We start from the raw sequence: 16,880 nt of genomic DNA, 5'->3' as shown, positions 1-16,880 counted from the left end.
GCGAATACTTGCAGACCATCACTTTTACTGACAGCAGAGCTGTGATGTTGTTTTCATGCTGGTAAATCTGAGCACACCAAATGAATTTTGGGTGACATTTACTATCCAGCTGTGAGCTTTTCTTTTTTCCAGCCACAAGTGTAATATTCTTTTACTGATTCTCCCTTCCAAAGCAGAATATGGTAAATGCTGTTTGCAAATGCAGTGAAGGGTGTTATTTGAGCATTTTTTTTTTCAGACTGACTCCCTCAAGAAAGCTGCTGTACAGTTTGATGCTTACTTATAAAATAAAATGCACATTGTGCTGGCCAAAAAAAACCCCATCAACAACAACAACAAAAAAGGATGAATCACACACAGAATCACACAGAATCACAGAATGGTTGAGGTCGGAAGGGACCTCTAGAGATCATCTAGCCCAACTCTCCTCTGCTCAAGCAGGTACACCAGCTAATTTAAAACCTTTCTTATTCCCTCCTCTCCCCTCCTTATCTTTAATTGTTTTAAAGCAAACAGATTATTCACTGATACTCTAGCAATCAAGTCAACTCTGAAACACAAACCTGCACTAACAACAGCTAAGCACTATCTGTAACACTGAATTGATGCTTATGATCTGCTGAATGTTAATATATTTGAAGCAGGACAGAGCATCTCACTCAGCCAATCCTTTACTTAGCTCTACCTTCTTGCCTTCTTGTTTTGACCTTCTACAAAAAGCACTTGTATACTTTTGAACTTTTCTAATTTGTTTGTTTTTGTACTTTTTGCACTTTTTATGTTTTAGATAGAAAACATTTTCAATAAGATCTTTTATTTACATGTTAGTGGGTGCTTGGGAAATGGCTGATTTGATACATGCTGCCCTAAACTTCTTTTTTGTTGAGAAAAAACACTTTTGCCAGAAAAGAAGGTGAGAGATTTAAGGAAACAACCTTTCTAAGTTAGATCCTGGATTTCTGTTGAGAAATCTGTTTCAATAAAGGAAACACAGGAAATCCTGTTATCAAAAGCACAGTTGCTCATCAGAAAAGGTTTGGATAGAAATACTTCATCCAGTCTCATTTCTTTCTGCAGTAATAGCTATCTGAAATACACAGATCTTTAAGTACCTTCCAGCTAGATCCCTGAGCCTCAGAGATTAGAAGTGCACCTTTCTCTAACCGTTAACTCATTTGCGATTGTCTGACCAACACTGAGCCCTCAAGCAGAAGTTCAGGCTTTCATGATGTCATTTGTTGATAGATAACATAAAATTTGGGACACTTGAAGACATTCTTTTGAAGTAGCAATGTAGTATCATTTTCACTGACAGTTTTAAAGAACTTGAATTATGTTATAAAAGAAAAAAATGGCTAATATATTGCATGGAGATCATTATTGTCTTGGAGTGATTTCTAGCTACTGTGTGCTTGTTATAAGGCTGATTAACAATGAGGTTAATACTAAATATAATGACAAGCAGGACTTAAGTCATCAAGTGATTGATACATGTTTGAAGATGTTGTTTGTGCTCTAAATATGGATATTGTAACCTACTTCATGCATAATTCATTAAAAAAAATGTCCAGGAAGCTTAAGTGCAAACCCCATCCCACCCTCCAAAACAAAAACCTGTAGCAGCCTTTGTAAAAAGGGTGGGTGTATTTCAAAGGAAATCTACTGAATTAAAGCATCTAGGAAATTATCTGTTTAGTGGAGACCATGAGTGGTTGGTAAGCCTTTATATAGGAGATTCATGTGTAGTTTTGTTGGTTGTTGAAATGACCATTGCTTTGGTTTTACCTGATTTGGACCTAAGCTTCTTGAAGGAAACAATTGACCATTCCCTTCCAGAACATGCTGAATATGTGCAGTTAGTCAAAAAATAAGCAGAAGTTTAAAGTATGAGATGACACCTGTAAGGAAACATGTGAACAAGTAGCTCGTAATCATGACACCTACGGTTTCCAAAATATAAAAAATAAGAAAAAAAACAACTAACCAACCAACCAAACCCCAAAACACTCAGCTAATTACTTTCAAAATCTCTTTATTCTATTAAAGTCTATTCTATTATGGGTTCTTCCTACCACCATGTATAGATATAGCTCTTTTAAGTCAAGGACATCAGTAACTAAGCCACTTCAATGCAGATATAAAGTAATCTCTTTACATTTTGTGGAATGGAGAAGATCAAGATAAGGAAGACCAAGACAAGTTTTCTGAATAAAAGAATTATATTACTTTTAATTCATAATTTTAAGATTAAAATAAATATATGCTTTAATTAGAAGAACAGGTATAGAGCCTCTTCAATATAAGTGTATTTGCATAGACTTTTCAGTATTTCTGACTCATTGCCAAGGTTTTCTGTGGCACCTTTCAGATTACTAATGGCTTATATCCTAAGTTCCCTAAGAAATAGGAAACAGTTTATCCTATTTTTTTTCTCTCTTTTTTTTTTGCACTTGGAAAAATAAGAGTTAATTGAGCTGTCTTGCCCAGAATTACTTCAAGAATTCTGTCCTCAATATTGTTTTCAAGGCTGGAGACCTGAGAAATTCAGGACAATCTGAGGATCAAATCACTTTTTGAAAAAAAAAAAGAAAAAAAATCAATACATTTCTATAAGCTCAAAGAGCAAAATATACTTCTGTTTCTACATTGTTTTTATCTTGTCAGTCTGATGGTTAAGAAGTAAAAGGAAAATGCCTGGATTGTGAAAATGCCTATAAGAAAAAAAAAAAAAAACAGACAGAAAGTATTACTTCTAATGCTAAAGGCACTGACAAATCTTTCACGTGTTTATTATTACTGGAATCTTCCACTGACATCCCAGGTCTTTACAGGTACTGAACAATTGCTTAGACTTTGCTCCATTCATCTATTTTTGAGAGTTTCAGGATGAAAAGTGGAGATGATAAGAAATCAATGAGAATTAGGCTTTTCTGATCCTGAACACTTTTATTCTTTTAGAGAAATCTGTTCCTGTTTTTTCCCCAGAGATTGTTATACATGCACCAAAGATCATCTCTCATAGGATGAAGATAGTGTCTTATTAAAGTTTCTCTGAAAATTTTGTCACATTTCTTGTGACTTTTGTTGAGTCAGTGAAAATGTACCTATCTGACAAACTGAGGACAGACAGATTCACACAGTGAGTTGCATTTATTTGCCTGTAATTTTTGTGCACACTGAAGAAACAGTTAAACTGAACATAACTGTATGAGCAAAATCTACTTGCAGTAGTAGCATGGTGTATTATTTGGAGCATTTTAGTACTTCAGTGTACAATTGAAGTTGTCTGTCAGTTGTACAATTGTGGTCTCTAATCAAAGTAGAGCTGAAAAGGTGCATGACCATGCATGCCTCTTCTCAGGTTGTTCTGTGGTGTTAAAAGGACTTCTGCTAGTACATATATTTGCTCTAGTGGCAATAAGTGTGATTAATCTTTGCACTGAAAGGCAGTGGCATGCCTTTGCCTCTAATTTATACATATTTTGAGGTATAGTCCTGGTAAAGAATAGCACTAGTCAGTGATCAATCAGTACTACCTACATTTGGCATAAAAGTGGTGCCAAGAGTTAAGGACTTCTGTTAAATCTGGGCCTCAAAAGATGCAAGATTGGCAGGAGCAATAACTGTTACTGTATGCAATTACATGGCTTGTGCAGCCAGCAAAAATCTAAATCCTGTCTTATGACTGACAGAGAAGAAATAGCAAGTCTTGTGCAGGCTAAGAAGGTGTAGGCACCATCTGCTGCTTTGTGGAGCACAATTGTAAAACACGTCAGTCATTCCATTGCTGAGGAAAGCAGAGAAAATACTGCATGTCCTTGCATCTGTTATCCCAGGTAAAACTTACAGGGCAGAAAAAAATGCCTGATACAGTGCAGAGAAGCTGCTGTTGTTGGTTATGTGAGTCTCCACAATCCTTCAACTCTGGACTCCAAGAATAATCTTCAGCCTTATGGAGTGTAGCAGAGATGGCTATACAGAGAAACACGAAGAAGATACGATATTTACTTTAGCTCTAGTCAGTGAAGAAAAGCTAAAGTATTTCTAGTCTGAGACTTTATTTTACTTATAAAGGAATCCATTTTATTCTTAATGGCTTCACGTACCAGGATTTGAAGGCTTCCTGTCTTAAAATTTTCACATGTTCATATTGCATCTCCTAAGATGTGCAGATGCTCAGCACCCATGATAGCAGTGTTCTCAGGAGATCTCTATGCAGTGCAGACATTAGCTTTGTTGGAAACATGCTATTGGCCAAGGATAGTCTGAAAATCCAAACTATGTGATGTACAGAGAATAAGGCAGATGAAAGGGTCAGGTGTGTGAAATGCAGAAGTATATCCTCATGGTGCCAAGGAAAAAGACCCATACCAGTGGCGCCATGCTGTTGGGAGAGTTCTGAAGCAGCTGAAAGAGATGGAGATAATAACAAGTGGCACTGAATATAGCTCCTTAGTGCAGTTTAAAGTTCTGAGAGATGCACTTGGGAGTGCTTACCCATTGTCCCAGCCTCCTACTCTGTGCATTTCTTAAAAACAGAGTTGATTTTTTTTTTTTTGAGGTTGTATAACCTCAGAAATTTCACTCATTTTCACTGAAGAGTATGGATTCTTTGCTCCATCCTTCAGCTCTTAGTGAGTGGCAAAATTCCAGAAGAATTTAAAGGGTTATGTCAACTTCGTATTGACTGTGGCAGAGAACCTCATAATGGGGTTTATAAATTCCAGACTTTGTCCTTCAGAAAAGGGCAAAAATTAAATTAGTTTTCCCCCTTTGACATTTGAATTTTATCTTCTTCCAACCACAAGTTTGGAATACCCAAAGCAGAGAGCATTTCCCAAGAAATCCCAATTGCTGGTGATATTTATAGGACACAATATTTTTGAAAGATTTAATTACACATAAACTCATGGCAAAGGCACTGCTGATCAGATTTGGGCTCTGTATTGCTTTTACAGTGATGCAGTGCGATTGAGCTCAGAAAAGTTGCATGTCATTTTTCACTACTGTGAGAGCACAAACAGTCCCACAATCATCTGATTCATTGAACAGGGATAACAAAGATGTGTTTATAAATGATATAAAGGATTGAGTTTCTCTTCGCTTGGCCCCCACCCACCCTTGCCCTTTACATTATTCAGTCTTATTGTACTAGAAAAATAATTATGCCACTCCACATGTTTCTAGAAAATCAATTTATGTAGAAAACCACAAGCAAAACTGTGACAAATAGGTTCACATTAACTAACTTGAGACAGAGTTATCAATTCCATCCCGTAGGGAAATACATACATACATACTTACATATATACATACATATGCATATATACATGTACATGTACATCTTTTACTGAAAAGAAGTTCTAAAAACTGCTAGGAGTGATAGGCAAATTTATAGCTACTTGTTCAGAAATTGCCAGGAAATTTTTGATTCTGGCATCTATGCTGCTTGAAAAAGAAAGGATTCTGCCTTTCAGAAACCCAAATGCACAGCTGGTCAAAAAAAAGCCTTCCTTTCACTGGTAAATGAACCATAATTTCTATGGCATTCACTGGAAGGAAATAAATATGGAAAGCTAAGTTATCACTTCTTTGACAATCCATATTTTGAAAAGCATCATTTTATTCAGTAACTTCTATACCATGTTAAAAAAAAAAATCCCCAAAATACTTTTTCTCTTTCAGACACATCTGATTGGACTTTGTTAAGTTCTCATAGAATTTCATTAATTCTATTAAGCTGCAGAGTACTCTTTAGATCTGATTATTTAGTTATATAGCCATTAAGAGAAAGAATGCAAAAATCTTTATACTTGTGGTCAGCTTTTAAGAAATAAGTTTAAAGAGCAGCTGCAAAGAAAAAAGCTAGAGATGAAATAAGTAGTAGTAATTTTCCAATGTGAACTGACACTCATTTTGAAGAGCATCAGTTATTGGTAATTTGTAATTGGTTAAGGTCAGACAGTAAATGATTACTGTTTCTTCCCATACCCAAACCAGTGATATGTTCATTACTTCTACCCTGGGCATGGTAAGTAAGGTAACCAGAGGTCAGGGGCAAAGTTTTGAAGCTTAAGTCTTTTTTAAAAAAATATTTATAATTTTTATTTATTTATAATTTTTATAAATGAATATTTTGTTATCATTATTACTATTCATGAAGGAGAAGTTGAAAATTGAGTAAAGAAGACATAAGCAGAAAATCAAATGAAGAGATCAGTCTACTGGCAGCAAGGATTTAAAGCTCAGGTAAGTGGCAGACAAAGCAGAATGACAGCAGTTAGCATCACTGTAATGTTTTAAACAGTACTCATTGGAAACTTTATTGTTCTATAGGGAAAATTTCACCTTCATAGATAACATAAAGAATCATTTATATTTCTGTGCTTTTACTGTCAGTATATTCTCTCCTTTAAGTACTCTTGTCAGGTGTTACTAAATTGACTTCCTTAGGCTTAGATATTATCCATAATAGACAAGAAATCCTTTGATGCTGATGCAATTTGAAAATTATTATGCATATTAAAATATGCAAAATTGCTCTTTTCCCCCCTCCTTTATGGAAATAGCATTTATGAAGAATATTTGTAACGACTGTATGAAATTTCTTCTGTGCTGATTTGCAGACAGCTTTTATATCCACAATGTATGGTATTCTAGGTCTCTAGTTAGATTTCAGCCTTCTTTAGTGAATGGCTGCAGGTGCAGGTAGGAGAAGGAATGTGTTGGTACTCCAGCTTGATTCATCTGAGTCCTGTAAATGTACAACAATAAATGTAATGCAGAGCTGTTAGTATAATGGGCTTTATTATTATATTGCCCAGGAGCTTGATTATCATTTTTGCTTTAAAATATTTTTTCAGGAATGATAATACCTATTAAAATAGTGCTCGAGACAAATTTAGATGCATGCTAAATGAGTTAAAAAGATCCCCCAAACCATAAGTTTAATATACTTTGATATTTTACTGCATATTAGGAGCCAGAAATAAATTACTAGTTTCAAAAGCATTTTTGTACTTCTGTGAGATATAAATGGCTTCAATTTGTGGTGAAAATATTATGGATTTGGTTTTCTACGAACTGTACTAATAGAGTATTTTGAAAAATAAGACAAGCTCTCAGAATATTTATGACTCCACTGTTCCTCAGCAAAAGTTGCCGAAGGATTTGAAGTAGGCAGTTAAGCTGTGTAGGGCACTGTAATTGGAGCTGTCAGAAGTAAAGTATGGTTTACTTCCTGTTTTCACTACCTGTGTTTCCAGAAATGAGCTGAAACTTCTGAAGCCGCCATTATGAACTCTACTTTTGTGGACCATTTTATGTAAAGATAGAAAATGTTCAAAACAAATATATTGCTAAATATATAGTGAGAAATATATATATATATGTATGTGTATGGCTTTTTTATATATATATAACAAAATAAGTCAATATAAATCAATAGCAAAATCCAGTCAATTTAAAGATTGTATTACCTACAATACACACAGATTTTTATGTCATAATTAAATATATCACTTTGTAAAGAATACAAAACAACTTAGTGTCAGCTAAGGCATCACAAACTAGTCCTCCATAATGAAGTCAGAAGCCTTACTAAATCATGGATGATCATACTCAGACATTTTTATTCACCGACATGGGTGTTCTCCATTGGTGTATTCATGTAGGTGGCTTACCCATGAAGCAGTATTTATATTTCCCTGAACACACTTCAGAGGTTAGAGGAGCTGTTCTGAGCATCTCTTAATATTTAGCATAGAACAAAGTCCATAGGAACCACAAGCACTCTGGGGAAAATGAAGGGGTATATCTAGACTCATATTTATCAGCAGGACTGTAAGATAACCATTCAGAGAGGCCTAGATAAGATGGAGAGTTGGGCGGAGAGGAACCTCATGAGGTTCAGCAAGGACAAGTGCAGGGTCCTGCACCTGAGGAGGAATAACCCCCGGCACCAGTACAGATTAGGGGTTGACCTGCTAGAGAGCAGCTCCGCGGAGAGGGATCTGGGAGTCCTGGTTGACAACAGGTTAACCATGAGGCAGCAATGTGCCCTTGTGGCCAAGAAGGCCAATGGGATCCTGACCTGCATCAGGAGGAGCGTTGCCAGCAGGTCGAGGGAGGGGATCCTGCCCCTCTGCTCAGCTCTGGTGAGGCCGCACCTGGAGTATTGTGTGCAGTTCTGGGCTCCACAGTACAAGAAGGACATTGAGCAACAAAGATGATTAAGGGATTGGAACACCTATCGTATGAGGAAAAACTAAGTGAGCTGGGCCTGTTTAGCCTAGAGAAGTGAAGATTGAGAGGGGATCTGATCAACAAGTATTTTAGGGGTGAATGTAGGGAGAATGGGGCCAAACTCTTCTTCGGGGTGGCCCGTGACAGGACAAGGGGTAATGGGTGCAAGTTGAAACACAGGAATTTTAATCTCCATATGAGGAAGAACTTCTTTACCGTGAGGGTGACACAGCCCTGGCATAGACTCCCCAGAGAGGTTGTGGAGTCTCCTTCTCTGGAGATCTTCAAAATCCTCCTGGATGCCACCCTGTGCCATGTGCTCTAGGTGCCCCTGCTTGAGCAGGGGGGTTGGACTAGATGATCTCTACAGATCCCTTCCAATCTTAGCCTTAACCTTAATTCTATGATTCTGTCATAACTTTGCATTCACAGTGGACCTCCTTTAAATACCTATAATTTCTGCAAGATTGTACATCCTTCTTTGCATTCATTTTTCTACTAACCAGATTGAGAGCAGCAAAGTTTGGCTCAGATTGGATTTTTTTTCACTATTTTTTGAATTATTTAAGATAAACACAAACCCCAACATTTTCTAGAAGAGGGGAAAAGCTAGGGTAGTTGGTGCCCCAGCGGAGGTTGAGGTTAGACATTAGGGGAAAATTCTACACAGAAAGAGTAGCCAAAAATTGGAAAAGGTTGCCCAGGTAAGTGGTGGAATCACCATGCCTGGTAAGTGTTCGGGAGATGTGTAGATGAGGCACTTAAGGCCATGGTTTAGCAGGCATGGTGTTGAAGGGTTTATGTTTGGACTTAATGATCTTGAAGGTCTTTTCCAACCATAATGATTCTATGATACTATGATTGTATGATTCTCAGGAAGTGCAGCTTTGGAAATTAAAACTAAGAAACCATGCCAATAACAAGTTCACACCAGTACTGAAGCATTCCAATATGTACAGCTGCTCTTAAATGTAATTATACCAAAAATTCCATCGTTGTGGAAGTCACAAGTCAGGCACATACCTCATGTAAATGACTGAAATCAGCAGCATTATCACAAAACTCCTATTTGATTAGGAATTTTGATCCTGTTGATTGACATAACCTCCAGTCAAAGATATAGCAAAGCAATTTTCTTGCAGATGGAAACTATTGATTGTATATAACAAGGCTGCTTCAGGAAACAAACATACTTTTTTCTTCTTTCTTTTCTTTCTTTCAATAATTGCCTATAGTATAAAGATCATTGCTCTGAACAACTTCCACTCTCCAATAAACTAAGCTAGGAGCTGCAAATAGAAATTGCTTATGCCATTAAGTAAATGAGTTGCTTACAGTGGACAGAATCAGAAAGCTGACTGTAATTTTTATATTGATTCATTTTAAACTTTTTATGGTTAATAAACTACCAGTGACAAATACAAGATTATTCACATGATAATGATTTAAAGAATTATAGAGACTTCATCTATAATTACATTTGTGTTAAACCTTCACAGACACTATTAAACAAAATGCTGAAGGCTATTTTTGAGCGAAACTGTATTGATTTAAACTGCAATTACATTTTTTTTGTCTGAGGTCAGGCTTAGGTCTTTAGTATTTTATATCTACATTCCTGAATACTTTTTTTATTATTATTTTCAGCAGTATTACATTGTTAGCATGCTTATACTCAGTAAAAACTAGCACAGGTGAGGCCTCAGGAACCTCTGAATAATGCTATATAAATCAGGATAGGTTCTGACAAAAAATCCATTAAGGAAACTTATTTCTCCTGCACGCCTGAGAAAATGGTGTTATCTCTCCACACTGTAAAAGAGTACAGAAAAAAAAAAAAAAAAAAGTAAATCTAAATATAATAATTTCCTAGTTTCCTAGCTAACTAAATGCTCATTCAAAATAGTTGAATGTCTCAAATATTCTGGAATCTGATAACCAATTGCTTGGTCTGCAATGGACTTTCAGTAAGACACTAAGGTGTTTCTAATACTCTGGTAATATGCAGAACACTCTAACTTTCTTATTTCACAAGGCGGATAAATAGTATTAGAAAATAAAAAATTCTCAAGTTATTTTGATTTTGAGAACTGTATGAGTTTGGGAATTAATCAGATTGGGAATAATGCTAAATCTGTGTTGCACAATCTGTAAAATATAATGAAAAAAATGATCAATATGTTTTGTGGTCTTCAGAAGAAAAAGAACTACCCCCATATATTTGCTAATCCTACACAGTAACTGCTTTACATCTTACAGTGTATATTACATAGTGTATATATAGTGCATAGTGTATTTAAGAAGTCCATACATAACGCTATTTCCAGTACACAGTTTTGAGTGTTTCCATTATAGTGAATGGGGATAAGTAAATTAATACATTTGTTTACTTGAGTGGTGCCATAATCTATTGCAAATGTGCTGAACAAGACCAACAGTTTATTTTTCTGTAGACTTTCCCATAGATGATCCATTACTAACCCTACTAACTAATATTCATTTTACTAGGAAGACTCCTCTTACAAATGTTTTGACTAAGTAGTTACATTATGATCCAAGTTCAACCTCTGACCAAGCGTTCCGCTTTGCTTGAAGTCACTAATGTAATAATGTAATAGTCTAAGAGGTTACTAATCCATTGTAGATTAGAATTCACTTCCTCCTGACAGGATTTTATGTGCCTGTTTTATACCTCTGAAAATATACTGAGTTTCTGAGTAACACATTCCTCTTTAAAAGACTTTTTTATTTTTACTTTTTATGAGTAAAAGGAACATGTTACTATTTCTTTATGGAAGAAAAATAACATGACATTCTGCACAATGAGGTCTTTGTCCTGTGCTTAATCCTCTAATTTTATCTAGGTATAGGTTGAATCCTGCTCACAGGAAATTCTTTCACAAAAAATAAACTATGTATTTCATTTAGAATGGACTTATGGTATGAAACTGTAATTTTGTTTGTTCTCAGTGATTCTAAAAAATTACTGTAATTTACTGTTTAAAGAAGCAAATGTGGAACTCCTGGACAGAGGTCATATTTCTTTACTGAAGACAAAACAAAATCATCAACAATAAAGATATATTCCAAGAAAAAGTGACTGCTGTAGATTATTTTATCTGTTAAGGTTTAGAAACAATTAACACATAAGCTAGATCCACGTATTGCTTTTAAAAATTGAAAATAATAACACAAACATTAACTGCAGCACGAAAAATAAAAGTTTCATTATTTATTGTTGTTCAGTGGTATCCAAAACTACTTGCCTCACCTATTTCATTTAAACTAACAAATATGTTCAATTAAAGAATAATTAATGAATTCAAAATATCTTCCATGAAGATATTAAAAGGTTAAATAAGTGTAGGTAATAACTATGTGTATAGACATATTGCATAATCAAACTTTTTGTACAGAATGAGTCCTATTGTATTTATCAAACTGGATTGTTAGTGAAATAATGAAATTTATGTGCTCTCCAAAAAAGGCCAAAAACTGATGGAATAGACTTGGTTTTGGATATAGTACAAGCTACTACTGTAACTGTGCTTAGACTCATCTACTATATTTAAGCAAAACACTCTGGTATTTTTTTATTAACCCTTATTTCAATCAGAGCATAATTTGACCAAAGGTATATATTTTTTTTACTCTTGAACAGAACCAAGATCATCTATACGAATGAATGAATCAGAATGTTTTCACTTCAGAAAAATTATTCCTTTGATATCTTTAACTTAAATGTGGGATATATGTTTTACATACAGATGAAATCAACAATAAACAAACAAACAATCCAAAACCCACACATGCACACAGACAGAATTCCACCGAAGGTGGGAAAGTAAATACATCATATAACCAGGTGGTGGACTGATCACACAGCTGGAGAGTGCTTTCCAAGGGACTAACTGCGGTAGCAGATCCAAAAAAAAAAAAAAAAGAAAAATTTCAGTACTCTTCTAAAGGATAAAATGTACTAACATAGCTGTTAGTGCAGTACCACTAGGTCTTTACTTCTCTTTTTCTCTCTGTCTTTTCTTCTTTGGGAGCCCCAAGTGACATCATGTCAGGCAAAAATGAGCAATGAATAATGCACTTTTTATGCAGTTCTTCATTTTAAGAAGCCAATGTTCAAATATTAATTAGTTTTCTGTATAACTCTTTGATACCTTTTTCCTAGCAAAGCCTTTGCAGAAGAAGGTAAAAGAAGCTTTAGACTCAAAACGTGCTCTAAGTAAAACGAGTGCCAAATGGCATCGATGTGTCTTGAATTAAAAATAATAAAGAGATGCATATAATTAAATCCAAGTATAATTTAATTCTGAAAATGGTATGAATCCATGTGACTGTTGTGCAGGAGTAAGGAATAAGGTATTTCTTGACTAAATTCAGTGATGCCATTCTGAATCGGAAAGGCTTACATGTAGGCTCAATTCTTATTAATTACAAGCTGCATGAAATATTTGAATGCTAAATATTCATATGTCTTCTCATCTTTTTCTATAACATTCTTGCTGCAAAGTACTAGAAAAAATAGCTCTTCTACTTATATTTATTTCACATTAAAATACGTATTAGTCATTATTTTAAAAACATATTCACCTCAGATTTGGAAATACACATACTCCCACATTCTTCATAAGAGCACCCGGTTAGAAGTTAAAGCTATGCAAGCAACATATAGGGATTATTATTTATGACAGCAAAGTAGGTCATACCCTGTTTCTCATTTGTTTCCAAATGCTTCCTTACAGAAATCACAACTGAGTCAGGATGAATTGGCTCATGAGACGTTATCTAATTTTTACAGAAGGTAAGGAAAAAACAACAGAGCTGCAATCTCCTGTTAATTTCTAAATCTCTGTTGTGCTGTAAATAAGAAAACTGAAGATGTGATTGTTCATACTTCATGCCACAAGTTTCTTTGTATTAACTGGGGATTGAGGCTGACAAGTTGGTCTGTGGTTTTTGAATTTGACTTATACATCGAATTACTTGCTTTCTTTGTCATTTTTGAGATTTACTTAATGAATTTATTTACTTGGTTCTAAACTATCAGTTGCTTTTCTGTAGGTATCATATAAATATACTGGAATAATATAGCAATGTAAAATGAAGTAATGCAAGAACATTAGACATGCTGTTTGAAAATCCTACAGAACTAGATCCTCAGTTTCACAAGAGCTACAGCATTTTAAAACTGCTACAGCCTTTTATAAGCTATTTTTAATATATATTTTAATCTCCATAATTATTTCAATGTTTGCAGATTTGGCTTCCCGTACTTTAATTTTCTTAGGCAAGAAAGATTTTTTTTAATATATTTTTGTTTAACTGCATACTCATGCAGACAATTTGCAAAGGCAGGTAGCCAATAACATCACAACTGAACACTGAGAATGACATGCATTTTCAAAGCCGTTGCATGAGTAAATGTGCTTAGCAGGTTGCTGAAATAGAGAAATGTCATTTCTGTAATTTGCAGTTAGAGTCATTCAGTACCACACTTGGTTATACATGATTCTGTACTTTCATATCCTGATTTTTTCCAGGTCTCCAGCAATAAGGGAAACAAAAAAGAAGAAAAAGATTAGGATTCTTCTACTATCTAATCTTAACTATGTTTTGTGATAATAAGATAAATCTATTCATATTCAGAAATCAGTTAAAGGTGCCTCTTAAACCAACACCTGGAAAAAAATGCTGTGATAAGACTGACAGATCATGTTATTTAGGCTTGGGTTATTTTGGCTCGTTTAATTTACTTACTGAAGAATGTAGAGAATAGCATTTTCCATCCATGTTTTTTAGTTTCCAGTGTAGCAAAACCATAATGAGTAAGATGTTCCTGTAGGTCAACTCAGACAGTTTTGCTCCTGTTTGCATAGTCTATTGGGTTCGAGTATCAGAATAGCAAAACAGATTTCCTTGGCCTTGCTCGCAATTGGATAGAATCTGCGTCAAATTCTGTATTTCATTATTCTTTCCATTTCTGTGGATCATTTTGTAGAACTGTTCAAGAACAGAGCACTGTTTATGGCTTACTTTCAGTTTTTCAATTCACTGACGTGCAACTTTTACCTGATCTAATAAGTGTATATTGAATAGGGGATGTTTTTGTTTGTTTTATGCCAATGACAGAAATTTTAGAAGGCCAATAGGCAGGGTTGGGGTTTTTTCCTCTGTGTATTAGATATTTCAGTCAGTGTTTTCCCCTATAAATCTTCATCTACAGTGAACCATATAATAATTAATTCTTAAATATGCATGTCAAATAAAGTCATGTTTTGTACCTTAAAAGTTCTATAATCCTATTTGAACATCTTATGGAAATGTCTATAGTGATTCCACAGCAGACCTAGCATGGGGAAGAGCTACATAGGGAGAGAAATTCATATACAGTCTAAGTGATTTTAAATATACTTGTAAGTGAAATAAAGGTGTAATAATGGAATTGAATACTATGCTTCAGACATAATTAATCAAGTAAAGTGCTTCCTATAAATGTCAGAGAAAAATCTTTCAGAAATCAAAAAAGAGAAAGAGGTTGAGAAACTGGGGGGAATGATTTAAAGCTGCTGTTAAGTTTTCTCAATGGCCAAGGCAGGGGCCAAGCATGCCCTTATTTTGTATAGCATTTAATTTTGCGTAGGGAGGTCAGAACTGCTTTCAGATCTGTCCATTCCATGGTATCTTTCAGGACTCAGTGCATCCTTAGTTACAAAGGCCATTTTTTTTCTCAATTGACTGCATCCATCTTATAAAGCAACCTCTTGTTTCTCAGTTATATCTTACAGTTACCTTCTTTTTGTTCTAAGGCTTTTGTTTTGTCCTGAGAACTGGACTGCACCCCTTTTATACTTCGTTAACATATTAATATAGCTATCTCATGGATAGTGCTGTTCAAGAGAAATAAAACTCTAAAGTAGTAATGTAAACAGTAAGGAACTCTCAGGATTAAAGTAGGTGAACACATATTTGAAGTTTTCAGAAGATAACACAGAATTGTTTTTACTCCATAGGTATTTCTATTGAGAAGCAATAATGTCAATGAAGAAAATAAAAATTAAAAAAAAAAAAAGAAAGTCTTCTGGGACTGAAAACCTTTACGATTTTCTGAAGTCTTGAGAACAGTACAGATGATAGAATAATGCCAAGTTTTCTTTCTGCTCTGGAGTCTGCAGGCTCGTGCTGTAAAGAAGACAAAATTTTAGCTTATATATTTAGTCTGAAATTCTATGCTAATTCTTATGTCCCTTGCTAGGACATAAAAATTAGCATAGATAGGACATAGATAGGAACCCCTAAGTATAGTTCATCTGAATGCTATCAAAATTATGCAACAAAGGAATAGCTACAAGTGTGCTATATTGGATAATAGGAAATTAATTCCTTTCACATTAAATACCATACTCAAACATCTAGAAATTACTTGAAATACACTGTATTATTTTGAATTCCAAGTGAAAATGATGTGAGAGTGCCAGAGGTGTGCTTGAACACGCCAGGCTTGCTTAGTGTGACAAAACTAGGTTAGATAGTAAGGGAAAACCAAAGAAACACATGGTGAAGCCTTCGAGTACAGGCACACCACTGCTTTTGCTAGGATAGAGAGTGAAATAATTTAATATGGTTTATGTTAGGGAGTTGCCAAATGCTTCAGGCTGATGTAGGTGAGGCTGCTGTGGGCCCCAGCCTCTGGTCCAGCAGCAGTGATGCTGAGCGTGTGTTCCCAGTGGGTGCGCACATGTACACATGTACAAACACATGTACATGTTGCACATATGCATACACACAGGCCAACACATCACCCACACAAACGTGAACAGGAACTTTGGCCTCATCCTGTTCCCCTCTCTGGATGACCAGGAGGAAGGTCTGTTCGCAGGACACATGTGCCCATATGTAGATTGCACAAAGTTCAGTAGCCAGGCTTAGACACTCATCCTGTCCAGCAACTGTCCCTGAACCCCGTAGACTCCTCACATCTGGACATATAAGCCCTTGAAACCCAGGACCCCCATCTCCTGGCTCCTAAGCTACTTACTCACCCCTTAGCTAGTTCAGCTTAATATTTGCTAATGGTCACACACACACATATACTCTGACTCTCTTTGCTGGCACCACAGACACAGCTGGATCCCTGTGACTCCTGCTGCTCTCCTGGCGATCCATGCTCACACCAGCCTCAAGAGTCACTCACTAAACACCCCATAGTAAGTCTTGTGCCACCCCCGATGATCTTACTTGCACACCATAATGAGCTGAAATCAATCTCTACAATATATTCTTATATGTAATGCTGAAAGTTTTGGCATTTGGTTCTTCAGGGGGGAAAACATTAATGACTTTTGAGCAAGGGAAGGCTTTTTTTTTTTTTTTAATTTTGGGGAGAGAGAATAGGGTGGACCTTGGTGCCAAAAAGGAAGTTACAGCCAAATGACTGAAGTTAGTCAGTATTTAGGTCAACAGAATTTGTTATCTGAAAAGTAGGAAGTGAAAAATAAGCCACAGCAGGAACCACTTCATTCCTGCCAATATTCCATTAGACCTTTGGAATAACTAGTTCTCACATAGGCTTCTGCTCAATTACAGAGAGTTCACTTTGGGTACTTTTTGTTTCTTTGCAATGC

Source organism: Tinamus guttatus, unplaced genomic scaffold (genome assembly GCF_059628265.1).
Source record: "Tinamus guttatus ecotype Peru unplaced genomic scaffold, ASM5962826v1 Tinamus_guttatus_pri_ptg000639l, whole genome shotgun sequence".
Lineage (NCBI taxonomy): Eukaryota > Metazoa > Chordata > Aves > Tinamiformes > Tinamidae > Tinamus > Tinamus guttatus.
Note: the sequence above shows the minus strand (reverse complement) of the source record.